Source organism: Vigna umbellata, chromosome 2, assembly GCF_029865625.1.
Source record: "Vigna umbellata cultivar VRB3 chromosome 2, Vumbellata_1.0, whole genome shotgun sequence".
Taxonomy (NCBI): Eukaryota; Viridiplantae; Streptophyta; class Magnoliopsida; order Fabales; family Fabaceae; genus Vigna; species Vigna umbellata.
Window position 1 is genome coordinate 51,331,830 of NC_142166.1, and position 14,434 is coordinate 51,346,263.

Here is a 14,434-nt window from a genome sequence, read left to right on the forward strand (position 1 = left end):
TCATTCAAATGATAGATAATATGATTATCACATAATAAACTGAAGAATCAAATTATTATAAAATCATTATTAATATTAACTAATTTAGAACAAAATAGTTATTAACAATTAAGTCGAAAATATTAACTTAGAACAAAATATTTATCTAAAACTGAGTTTAAAATTTATAAATATAAATTTAAATATTTAATATGCATTAATTTTTTAACTATCTTAACTTTAAAATATATCTAACAGTAAAACAGACAACCAAAACATTAAACTTTTACTCATACTAACAAAAAAAAAACAATGAAAATCTCATTTAATAACATTTTTGCATTACTTAGTCCAATGTACATTGTGGATGATGTCAAGGTTTACTCAAATGGACATTTTTTACTTTAACCAATCTCACACAAAAGACATTAGACTATCATCTAATTGTGTAACTAGGGTACCAAAATATAGTTTACGACTCAAATAAATTTTAAAATTTTGAATGATCCTAATATTTATATAAAACAATGATTAATAAAATAATTATTTATTTTAAAAATTAATTAATTTTCCATTTCTTATTTTATAAATTTTTAAATTAAAATTGTAATATTCCAAAAATACAGTATAAAACCATACCATAGAATATTCACAATTAATAATATTACAGTTCAGTTCTGAAAGAGAAAAGGTACGTTTTTGGCCGAACGACCTTACAACAATACTTCAGAATTTAAACTTTACAAAACAAAAGTCTATATCGAACGATTCCAAGACTAAGCTAAGCTTACATCGATCGGTTATAAAAAATATAACCAATTCTAACGACCAAACGGTCCTATGGTTCAACTTTCACTTCCACTTCTTCTAGAGCCTCTTCCAATAGATACTCTTCCCCTTCTGCTCACATCCACAGGATGATCATTGCAACAGGAAATGACGGCCAAACAGACAATAAAGACAAGACAGGAAATAGGATAAGCTTATGTAATTTAATTAATTTAGTAAAACATATATTTCACATAAATCTAATATAATTCAATAGTCAATCATGCAACAACCAATCATGCATTTCCAACCATAATCATACATCAATGCATGCAATGACTGACCACTTTACTCTGACTGTCCGGACTGTATGAAATTTGTGTAGCTACAACGTTTTTGCACCCGGGTGATGTAGTAACTGGGATGCCCTCAACAGCTGCCACCCGGGGTTAGTCCATTATACTTCGCTCATCTTAACCTTATGGACTAGGACCTCCTGCCATTCTCACACATGATTTACTCCTCTCTACTTCAGAATGAGTAATCATAGAATATCAGGATAAACGCCACCTTAGCATGACCACATTCATACTTTACCATTCCATAACAAATCCTGAGATATTCCTCCCTGGAATACTCTTTCACATCCATACTATTCCATTCATATCACATTTTAAATATCATCATATTTCATCATCAATACAATCAGACTGAACACTGAAAACAAGATCCCATCTTAGAACAACAATGAAAGAAATAACTTCCATCTTAGAAGCAAGATCGAACGAGAGAATACTTTTTTGAATAATCTAACAGAACACTTAGCGTAAGACCGAGCGGTCTTTCACTTATTCACAGAACAGGACCTAACGGTCCATATAGGATAAGACTCATCAGAAGCCTAACACTTACGATAATACGGAACGTTTACTAGCTACTCAACAAGTATGACCGAAAGGTCTTTACTAAACCAAACTCAAAGAATGTATGGAATACTATAGAATACATATAATTAAACCTAATCAAAAATGATGAAAGCTTTTATTCGAGACCTAATAGTTTAAACTGAACACTACAAACTAGGGTCGAACACTTTTATTCCAAAAATGGTGTAATTGAGTATTTTGATGAGACCGAGCGCTTGGTTTAAAACCGAGCACTACTGAGACCGAATGTCTGGTTTAAGACCGAGCACTACTGAGCTTATACCAAAATGAATGAATATATATATATATATATATATATATATATATATATATATATATATAATACAATTACTTAACACTTATTTTCAATAAAGAATAAATATAATTTCTACGACTTTAAGTATTATAGAATATCTTAACTAAGCTAATCACAAAGAGGAATCTATACTTAGACCGAACACTTATTTAATAGTATACTAGGAGAAAAATCGATCGGTCATTAACTGAAATTCTCTACAGAAGAAGAATCCAGTTCAGACCGAATACCCAAATGAAAAACCGAACGGTCAATAATGACTCTCAGTTTCAAACACATAAACTACGCAGAATGTTGCAGATTGAAGATCAAACCCTATATCAACCCAGTTTACACCCTTTATCATCCATTCACCATACAGACAAACATACAACCACATTTATAATTCATCTCAACCAAATATATATACAGAACACCAAACACCCAAGCCAACATTCAAAACAAAGAATCATAATTGAATTAAATAACTTTCCCTTACCTTTAACAGAACCGAACAACTTCTACACATCCAACAAATTTGTTTGATCCGCAAAAGAATCCTAAGAACACCTATGAACCACCGATTGGTGAAAGAGGACCAAGCGTAAAACCACAATGAAATCAGAAAAGGAAGAAAAAGAATATGGAGCACATGCAACAGGATGGTTCTTTGTATGTAACAAAAAATCAGAACTCGCTAAAACCAGAGAACGTAACTTACCAGTTCTAAACACAATTGATCGGTTAGATAGGAAGCTCTTGACGTCTGAATCGTCTAGGAAGCTTCTAATCACCGACTTGATGAGTCTTCAGTGAGAAAATCTAGAGAGAAGAGAGAGGAAAGGTAGAGAATTATGTTTTAGAGAGATACATAGTCTGAAAATAATGAGACTATCTTTGTTTAAATTTTCTATTTATGTACTCGTGCAATACTTGATCTATTTATTTGGAGACATTTGTCTCCTTCATAACCCTAAATTTTATGGACTCTCGCCAAAATATTGGTTAGAAATAAATTATAATTATTTTTTTTACTTTTAGCCAAAGTGTGACTTTCAAATAATTTTTGAAGTTATGCTCAAAGTTATGATAAATTATAATAAGATTTTATGAAGTTAATTTTCAAACTCATGTACATTTAATCAATATTACTATCTTTCACTCCAGAAATGATTATTATTATCTTATCATTGTTTGATCATTGTTTGGTAAATGAATATGTGGACTAAAAATAACCCGAGTTCTGTAGATAATTAATTAACTAATGAAGAAGAACGAATTTGTCTATATTATTTTATTCAACAAAACAATTTTGAATTCAAAGTTCCACAAACCAAGAGTGAAATTAAGCAAGCCCTGTTCATGCATGCTGTACTCCAACCAAAAACAAAACATTTGGATAATCTAAAAAATTGATAACAAAATAGTCTTAGAATACCCATCCAGAATTTATCCTATTTGTTGGTCACGTTAATATCTTATCCATTCAATTTAACGTTTCAGCCGTCCATCTGTCACCTGCACTGGGTGGTTTATCACTTCCTACTCCCAATATCAATATTTCTTTATCAATTTAACTAAATAATTAATTGACCAGTCAAACAGATTTTATTATATCTAACCATTGTTATATATAATTTGATAAAAGTATATTATTTTAGTTATAAAAGCAACTTTTTACTCTTAAATTAACTATATATATATATAATATTTTTTTGTGTGTAAGTGAGAATAGCTGTTGTAACTAAAGTAATGCTAATTAAATAGTTTACACTAAAAGTATTAAAGAAAATATCAACTTCCATGTGGTGCATTTAAGAAGTATAAAGAACTATTTTAAGTATTAGATAATTAAGGAAATACCAGAAGCTCTCCAACCTTATCCACTGATATTGGAGTGGATGAGTTTTTCTTTTAATTAGATGTCTATTAATTGAAATTGCAGAAAAAAATTGGCGGCAATAAAACAAATGGAGACTAAATAACTGTTATTATAGTCCCCAAATCATTCAAAATATTATTCTCGAAGTATAAATATTCTGATTTATGCACAGATTTTGTTCCCATATTTTTCACTACACAGAATATTGTATTAGTAGGGTTTTCTATCATTAAAAATATGATCAATTTGAGTAGCGCAATTAATTATGCATCATCAAAATTAAAAATTAGCAAAGATACATTATTACTTCTAGAATTAGGAAATTTGATCAATGTAATACAATTGTTATCTAATTTTATCATAATTTAAAAAAAGTATATACACTCATGAGTAACTTATATTTAGATGACAGAACTTGTGCAACTTTTATTCACTTTTATTCAATTTTATTCAAATATAATTTTTTTTTAAGAAACTTACATGAGTAATTCGTGTTTATACAATACCACTTTTTTTAAAATAAGTAAATATAAGTATTTAACCTCTGTTTATCAACATACTTCTAATTACATAAATTGGAATTTCTTTTCAATGATTACTCATCACTTAAATTCATTTTTTAAATATTTCAAATATTAACTTTTCTCAAAATAAATAAAATAACTTATAATGAGAAATCTTTTTCTTGTCAAACGATATCAAAGTTCGTTTAATGAATAAATATTAGAAAAATATTTTCCAAAATTTTGTTAATGAAGTATCTTGTTCGCTTAGTGAATAAGATCAATGAAAACAATTTTTATAAATTTGTATAGTGTATCTCATCTCGTTTAGTGAGTGATATTTTTCTAACTTTTAATTAAAATACTATAGCGAAATATTCACTCGTCTAACGAATGAAGCTTCTCTTGCATCTTTAACTTCGTAAGTTATGCTCTTCTTAATGAATTTTACATAATTTAGAACTCAATATAAATATTTAAATATATTTTAATACTTGTATAAAAAAAAATCAAACAAATTATATGATTCTATTTTGATTGTCCTAATAAAGATTTGTCTAGAATTCTTAAACATTATATGCAACTACAAAAGCTACACATGCAACTAAAAAAGATAAAAGACTTTAAAAGAAACAAAATATAAACTTTATCTGACATATTAATCGAATAGAAAGATAAATTTTTGTCTTCTGAAAACCTATAATATATTAAAATCTTCAAACAAATAAGGTAAAAATTTAAAAAGATATAAGAGAAAAAGGTTTTACTCTTTAGAAATAATAATTTTTATAAAACGAAACTCAATTTAACTTATTTCTATTTATACTAAAAAAATTATAATAAAATAATCAAATATTTATTATAAAAATCACTTTTCTTCTATAACATTTTTTAAAATGTTACAATACATACATACATATACATACATACATAAATATATATATATATATATATATATATATATATATATATATATATATATATATATATATATATATATATTTAAGTACCATGATTGTGATGTCATTCCTCAACATAAGTTTATATGGACCAACTTATTGTGCTATATAATTATTTAATATTTAAAGATAATTTTCTATTAATTTCCAAGGTTAATTTTTTTATTATGAATATAAAGTATCACCGATCCTAAATTATAAGCTAATTTTTCATCATTATTGAATTTGTCTCGATTTTACTATTGTTTTTAAAAATATTAATTAAGATATTTATTTATTTTCTAAAACACAATGAGTCAACGTTCCTTTTTTTTTGTATTTGGTGTTAGTTAAAATATTTTATCAGAAAAAATTAAAATTAAAATTGTTTATTCAATAAAATTTTAAATAAGTTAAAATGAACGAAATTTAAATTTAATATTTTCTATTTCCATCCAAAAACAAGGGAAGTAAAATTTAAATAAACATTTGTTTATTTCGGCCCTTTCTATTTTTTAGTATTATGGTAAATGTTTTTAGTGTGATAATTATTATAGAACCTATGTATAAAAAGTTACGATAACTACTTTTTTAACCGTTTTTAATTGTTTTTGTCTCTTATTATAGAAAATATGGAGACCATTATAAAATAAAACTGATAGCATTGAGAAAAAAGATAGCATAAAAGATTTGTGTCTTGTTACTTATAGGAAAATTTGTATTTATACATATAAAATTTAACAAAAAAATACAAATCAAATGATTAATACAAATATGTAAACGTTAATCAAAATTGTAGCAACATTGATTTAATAACAGAGACATAAATGTTTTAGGGTGTTACTCCCTCCACCACCACATTTTCTCCCTCCACCTCCCCAATTCTATTAAATATTTTTTGAATTACAAAACTAACCTTTTATAATTACAAAAATAACCTTTTTCCTTTTTAATCCTAATTATTTACTTTTATAATTAAACTAATAAATAACTTTTTATATAATTATAAAATTATTAAAAAATACAAAAAGTCATATATAAAAATATATATTATACAAAAACCCTAACTATATATAACGTGCAAAATAAAAAAAAATCTAAATATATACTAATAAAAATAAAGATCCTCAAAAATACATTATTAAAACACATCAAAATATATTCAAAAATATTATATCAAAAAATATAAATTATATTATTTAAATATCTTCAAAATTAATATAAAAAAACTGTAAAATATAAACCGTAATCTTTAAACGGATGTGAGCATCCGTTTAAGGGAAAACGGATGTCAACATCCGTTTAAGGAAAAACGGATGTCAACATCCATTTAAGGAAAAACGGATCCGTTGACGGATGCTCACATTCGTTTAAAGATTATAAGGTTTATATTTTAGGGTTTTATTACGCACCTTCACGTCCTCTCACGCCTTTGAACCAGCACCTTGAAACACCACAACAGTCACGGCTGAAGACGAATTGCTTTCCCCACTTTCAATCTTACTAAATACAAAGTCCACTACACTCTCACGTCACAATTCTATAAAAGAGAAGAAGAAGTGGAACATGAGAGACAACCCAAAGATAGTGGAACGTAAGAGATAACCTGGGAAAAATAATAAAGAGAAAGAGGGAAGAATGATAAAGAGAATGAATGTACGTGAGATTTTAAATAATATTAACCCTAAAATTTTAATAAGGGTAAAATAGGGATTAAAAATAAAGAAAAGGATAAAAGGGGAATGGGGTGGTGGAAGAAGCAAGTTGTGGTGGTGGAGGGAGTAACACCCAATGTTTTAACTTCTGAATTTTCGCTGGCATATGACTAATGAGAATACGCAGTTGTACCATGAACTACCCAGACACTAAAAAAAAAACAACAATTCACACGAGACAGAAGAAAAGCCCAAAGTAAAGAAATGGAACAAGGTCTGTGGTTGTTAAAGCCCAAGCAGAATACTGAGAAAGAATGAGTATTTCTATCAGTCTTCTTTAAATATATTCAGCAATATTTTAAGTTCATTTTATGTATTATGTTCGATTCCTTTAATTCTTATTTAAGAAGTTTTCAGATGAAAAATTATATTTCTATTTTCTGCCCCATAATTTTTCGCGATTCTTCCAATTACTGTAATTTATTTACATTTTAGGGTTCTGTTACAGAAATTAATGGAAAAGTTTTTAGATGTTGAAAATGGAAAGTGCAAAGATGATGAAAGTTGCTGGGAAGATTGGTAAAAAATTTAAGCTTTGGTTTTTATTAGTTTTTTTGTTCAGTATCAAGCAAAAAGTGTTTGCTTTGTGTGTGCATAAATGGTTGTATCCATTTCAGTGATGAAAGTGAACTTGATGGGAAAGATAAGGCAAAAGGAAGGTTGAAAGTTTCTTTATTTGCAAAGCCAAACCGATCAAACAAGTTTCAATAAACTAGCATGAAAATTCTCGAGATTGATTTAAAAACCATGTAAGTGCCTCTTTAATTAGGACCAATCTAAGTTAAAATTTGTTTACGGAAAAAACAATAAAAATATGATACTTTCGATGAAAAGAATATTTGAATAATAAAATCCTAATACGACTTTCTTATAATTTCGTGTTATATACAAGTAAATGATTTAGTATTTGTTTCGGATCGAAAGTTATTTTTTTATATTTTATGTTATTTATTTTGTTTTAATTGTCGTTCTTCTTGTAATACTTTTTTGTTTTTCACTTAAAAAGTTCAAACCAAATGAATACATATTAAAGATATTTTGACGCTTAAGTATTAAATATTCAATAAATGTAATTATTTATATTCTTACCTTATTTTTATATTTATAGATTTCAGAGTTTGATTAAGACAGTTCAATTAGGACTCAATGTCCCATAAGTATGCTTTACTTTTGTTAATTATGTTGAGTTTATATTAATGACTTTAATATTATTTTGAAGATTTTAGAATAATACTATTGATGAAAAATTGACCAACTTCACTTTGAAATGCATGGAATGGTCTATACGGTCTAATATTAGATGTTAATTACAAATTAAATCATTGTCAAAACTCCCAAAGTAATCAATTATCCATAGTAATAGTTCTTTAAAAAAAATGACAAAACTAATTAAAAGATTTTACAAAGTTTTGGTTAGAACATTCATAACTTAATTCCTAAAAGATTATATCGTACTAACTTTACTTTTTTTAATTTACATGTAAAAAAGTTTATCTATGTTACAAATCTTATCCTTAAATTTCTTGCAAGTAAACTATACAGCTAGCAAAAGCAACCTAAACTATGTCGAGGCTAACAGTAGTTTAAAGTGAAGGGTCCCACAAATGCACGTACAGTATTTGGGCCTTTATTTAGGAGAAAGTAATTGGCCCAAAAGTTACATTATTTGAATAGGCAGAACATGACATATCATTGTCCGAAAACTTTTTACGTATAAATCGAAGAACATGATAGCATTTTATTTAGGATAACAATGTTTCATAATCATGAAGAATAGTGGATTCCTATGCATCGAGTTCTGGAAAATTGAGTAGTTTCAAGTATGCCTAATATTTGTTTGATGTTCAATTAGACTACTAATAAACCAAATCTGCATATTTTATAGCTCAATGAGTAGTACTTTAGAATAATTCCATTGTTAATATTTTCCAAAAGTAAAAAATTGATGCAGCAAAAGGTAAGATAAAAGAGAAACAGCCTTTTTCTTCCTTTTGGTTTGCGCCATGGTAACTTTTATACCTGAAATTTAGTCCCCACAGTTGCACCATCTCTTAAAAATGCCTTTCAATAAACAAAAGAAGAGAAAGAAGAATAAAAGTTGACACTGAAGCAGGGAGCAAAGCGCATGTACTTTTCTGAAAGGTTAAACTCAAAGTGGACTACAAAGTTGTTTCTTCTGCATCTCATAAGTCAATTTCATCAGTGTTATTACAAAAAAATAATCATAAAAAATTAATTTTTATATCTTTTATAAAAGAAGAAAATAAATAAAAATAATAATATCAAATGTAAAAAAATTGTGTATACCAAAATATTAATTATCTTAATCAACTTCTAAACTTTATATATCTTTTCTGTCATGTGCTCAGTGCCTTTCTTTCTTTTTCTTCTTTTCTCTCTTCCATTCATCCATTCTTAAATTTACCTAACTAATAGTTTAAAATTGATTATTACTATAAATGTTAAAGTAAAGTTGGTCTAGCAGGTCGAAAAATCTCTAAAAATAATTACATGAAGCTAAAAAAAATTACCTATTTTGAATTGGATTACTTTTCACTTGCAATCTAAACAAGTTTAGTTGGATCGATCTATTTTATAAAATAAAAAATAAAATTAAAAAAGTAATATTAATTTTTAAACGATGATGTGTTTATTATAATTTTTATTTATGTATATGTTAAATTGTTATTAAAAATTTAAAATACATATTTAAGTTTTACCAAAATGATCCTTTTAACTTTTGTTTTCACCTGTACGAACGAGTCAGGTTAAAAAATAATTGTGCATTTAGAAAACGAGTTGAGATGCATTTTTTTTATGGTGAAAACTATTGTTTTGATATTAGTATAAAATAAACCATTATATTGATGGCATATTAATACTATTCTCCCATTATAATGGAATTTTATTTTAACAGTTTATATTAGTATTTATTGTCAAGCATTCTTTATTTTTACTTAAAGTTAAGATAGAATAAAACACAATGTAACTTTTGTAAAAAAAAAGTTAAAAATTTGATCAGTCAGATATGATCACATGTGAGAATTATCAGTATAAAAACTTTTAAATTTGATTAACTGTGAGTATGTATGAAGGCAATTTTAGTATTACTCTTTCGTTTTTCTTACAGGAAGAATCCAAACTAGAAAGGAGAATCGAAAGAAACTCATGTTTTAATGATAATAATATTTTTCACAATATTTTAATAACGTATCATTATGTAATTGGTCCAAATTAATGATTATGATTATTATTATTAATTATAAAATAATTTTAAATTAATAAAATAATATTAAAATATTAAAATAATATTAAAATATTGTTAAAAAAATATCCTATTTTAACATTGACTTAGTTCAGTATCACCACGCCTGTTGGTCTAAATTATCTTGATTTTTTTAGTTCTTCAAATAACTTTTCAATTTCCATGTAAATCAACCCTGACAATTTCTTGTCCACTAAAGTGGGAAAGAAAATAAAGTTAATTAGTTTCTCTATTAAAAATTTGATCTTATCTATCAAAATTATTTGTTTGGTCAGAAGAAGCAACGAAATAGAACAGTAGTTGAAATGAAGAAGGTAGGGGGAGTTGAACAATGCAGTGAGTTGAATTTGGTTAGCAAGAAAAGAAGGAAAAAGGGTGCATTGAGGTGTGATGTAATAGTAAATAGTAAGAGAAGCTGGTGTTAATAATTTTGCATTGTTCCAATGATTTAATCATAGCTGTGTCTGACAGTGATTCAGAAAGAGAGAGAAAGAGGAGAAAAAGTGATGGTCATGTCATGGTGGTGGGAAGAACGGATCCTGATATCTTCTGGGTTTCTTGTTTGAACTTCCAAAGGGTGAAAGAAGGTATTAAATTATGGTTGGAGGGTTAGATTTGAAACAATAAATAAGGGAAGTAAAATGGGTTGGTGTCATAAATGCATGCACACACACAAGTAGCATAGAAAAAGAAGAAGAAGATGGTAATGGTAATTATTTGTGTGGGAGTTTGTTGTTGTGATTCATTATATTGGGGTTTGGACGAGTGAGTTTTTCTAAGCCAAGAGCGTGGCTTTGTGGTTGTGGGCGTGATGAGTGCGACGTTTCACACGACAAAAAGGAAACATTAAATCATACTTCCTCTGCTGTGTCACTCACTATTTTTTCAATCAACTTAACATTTTCTATCATCCTCTAATTTTCTAGGTCAAAAGTTTTTTCTTTTTTACTTGATTTTTTGAAAGTCATTTGGTTGAGTTGAAGAGAAGATATGATACCTTGGATTCTTAAGTAGTGGAAGGAAGGTAGGTCCTTACTACATCAATGAAATAAAAAGATAAACTTAATTTCTATCTCTTTTTTCCCAGCAAAAACCAACTAAACTAAACCATTTTATTTACTGTAAAAAATTAGCTAATATAAATTATTCATGTTAATCTAACTGTGTCTTTTTTATAAAACCAACCCTTATACACATATGTCCTGTATTCTAGGTTTTACTATTGTAGTTTTGTTTTTTCTTTAAGAATTAAAAAAATGATAAAATCTGCATTTTTTTTGTCTATTGATTTTGACTATTGTATTAATACAGGAATATATTAAATATATTTTTCCAATCAATATCGTAATTCTGTCTTTATTCTCATCCTCTCTACATGACACGCACTTGAAAATTAAGGTAATAGTTGAGATTTTATGTAATGTGTGAAGTTAAATAACTACTGTGATAAATGAGTAGCAACCATAATACTTGGAGATATCATATAAGCCCTCTTATTATATAACCGATATTATTAGTTATATTCATGTGAAAGACAATGTAAAAGAAGAACTTTACTTTTTAAGGATTAATTTTGAATTTCATTAATTTTAGAGATTAGTTTTAAGTTTCATTGTTTTATAATCAAGTTTTAGATTTCATTGTTTCCAGTATTTTGATTACTAGTTATTAATAATTGAAATGTATATAATTAATTTTTTAAAATAAAATAAATTTATTTAAAACTGATATTTAAAACTAAAGTTAGATAAATTTAATTAAAAAATATTAATAATAAATTTATATATAAAATAAAATACATTAAATATACTATTACTTTATAAAATATTGAAATTTAAATTAATTATTTTAATTTTATATTTTTATTTTCATGATATAGAAACAAGTATATTAATAAAATATTACTTACTATTAAAAAATATAAAATTATATTCCATTGTACATTTATCAAATGTTAACATAATTGTATTGAAAATGCATTGTAACCTCTTCAAGATAAGGAAAGGCTTTTCTAGTAAATCAATCATGTGAATATTGTAGCAAAGGTTTCACATCTCTTCCATTTGCCTTAGGTGAGAAAGAAATTTTAGAAAAATTTTGTACATGAATGTAGTTTTTTTTATCTAAATGAAAATTTGAATCAATGTATTTGCTCACATCTCCTTGTGCTTAGAAAATGTAAAACCAATGTTTAAAAACCACTCAACAGAAAATCAAACATACCAATAATATTATCTCTCTTTCTCATATAAGCATATATTAATGAATTTAATAACTTTCATTAATGTAGATTTAAAGTCAAAATTCTTCACAATGGATTTTTAACTACAAGCACACCTAAATCTGGTTGACAGGTAGGTAACCATTCTTCACCTGCTTCTACATATTTCATTCCTTAGCCTATAATAACATAGGTATAGCCCCCTTTTAGATATATTCTTCTTTAAGCTTGTTTACACTTCATGGACTCCACTTTAGTATTTGCAGCTATTCAGTCTTTGTTCATAACCATAAACTGAAGCATGTAAAGACCCTCTAACCTGTTGCATTCAATTATAACCAAATTATATTTGTAAGTTTAATATTAAAGTATGGTTATTTAAACATTTTCAGACGCGCAATAATAAAAAAGTATTATTTATTCATTTTGATACAACAATAAAAGCTCAAACCATAAGTATGAGCTGTAATAATTTATGAAAAGCATCGAGGGAAAAAAATGTCCAAGTGTCGAAAGAGAGAGCTTGGTGAGACAGATCCAAGTGTGTTTATTGTTTTGTGGGCATCAGAATCGAGGATGTGAAAGGAAAAGAGAGGAAGAAGAAATAGAAAGAGTGATTTTCATCAAGAACGAGGGAAGAAGAGAACAACCATGATGATCCTACCTTTGATCTTTCTAAATATGCCCTTCTCCTTCAGGATCAGGAAGAATGAACCATCCAATCTCATTGCTTATCAAATCTTTTTCAGTCTCATCTCTGTTCTCTCTCATTAATTAATAATTAATTAATTAAACAATAATCAAGGCCACCTCCTCCTTCACCCTCTTCTCTCTCTTATTTATTCTCATGCTCCATCACATCTTAAATAGGCCACACCACAGACTTTCTCTTCATTCGCTTTGCTTGTGCTGTGCTTCATCTCATGTTGCATCTCTCTCTCTCTTTCTGTCTCTCTTCACTTCTTCACACGGGTTTAACAAAGGGGTGCTTGCAGAGTTTCTTGGCATTCTGTCCACCTCCACTTGATGTATGTTTCTTTCTCTTACACCTTTCACTCCTACGAGGAGGTGGACATACTGCCAACAGAGCTGTGTTGGCTGCTCTTTGTAAAGCCTTTCGTGATATATCTTTTTCAATTCTCAAATCCCTCCAGTGTTCTTTTTACTGTTAATTAGCATAACATGGTAGGTAAACATAACCCCACCATCCTTCTTCCTCGTTTTTTTCTAGTCTCATGTTTGGTTTTATGTGACATCTACACACACATGCTGGATTTTTACATGTCTGATAAAGGCTCCTGTAGGATATTGTCTCCAGCTATTTACATGAAGAATATCAGTTTAATTTTAACTTTCTTTTTTTGGTTTGGTGTTGGTTTTATTAACATTACGCTGTGTTTTTGTCTCTGAAGTTTTAATCTTGCAGGACACTCGGGGTCAGAAATGAAGGATATAGAACCTTGTTCTACTTTCTCCAAGTGTTGGAAAGTCGAAACCCAACAAATCTAGCTGCTTTTCTGTGGGTCTCAGTATACCCTACGAGTTTCCCATGGCATTGATGCCTTAGCCTATGTTTTTGTCTTTGTTTTTTTCATTGTGTTTTTGCAGTTGTTTGAAATTACTGGATCTAGGGTTAGAGGTTACACAGTTTGTAAATCTGCAATCCTCTAGGATTAGTGGGAATTTCTATTTTTGATGGCAGAAGCTTCATTGCTAGGATCTGTAGTTTCCATAACTGTAGTTTCCATAACTATCAATACTTTTGTAGGAGTGCATGCAGAAATGTTTTGTTCATATTTTACTTTTAGTTCACTTTTGAATCCATGATTTAATTATTTGGCTCTGGTTATTTGATTATTTTATGCGAACTGCACTGAGGATGGCTGCATGCATGATCTTCACTGTCTGTGTTCCCATTGTCTATTTGTAAGGGAAAAAATTG

At 27.8% G+C, this 14,434-nt stretch overlaps 1 long non-coding RNA gene across 1 annotated transcript; it reads left to right on the top strand.

The window, feature by feature from the left end:
* The first annotated feature begins 12,991 nt into the window (after positions 1-12,991).
* On the top strand, positions 12,992-14,331 carry LOC124824037 (uncharacterized). Its single transcript, XR_007027689.2, has 2 exons — positions 12,992-13,677; positions 13,905-14,331. It is a non-coding gene; the product is annotated as an uncharacterized LOC124824037 (long non-coding RNA).
* The last annotated feature ends 103 nt before the right edge of the window (positions 14,332-14,434 follow it).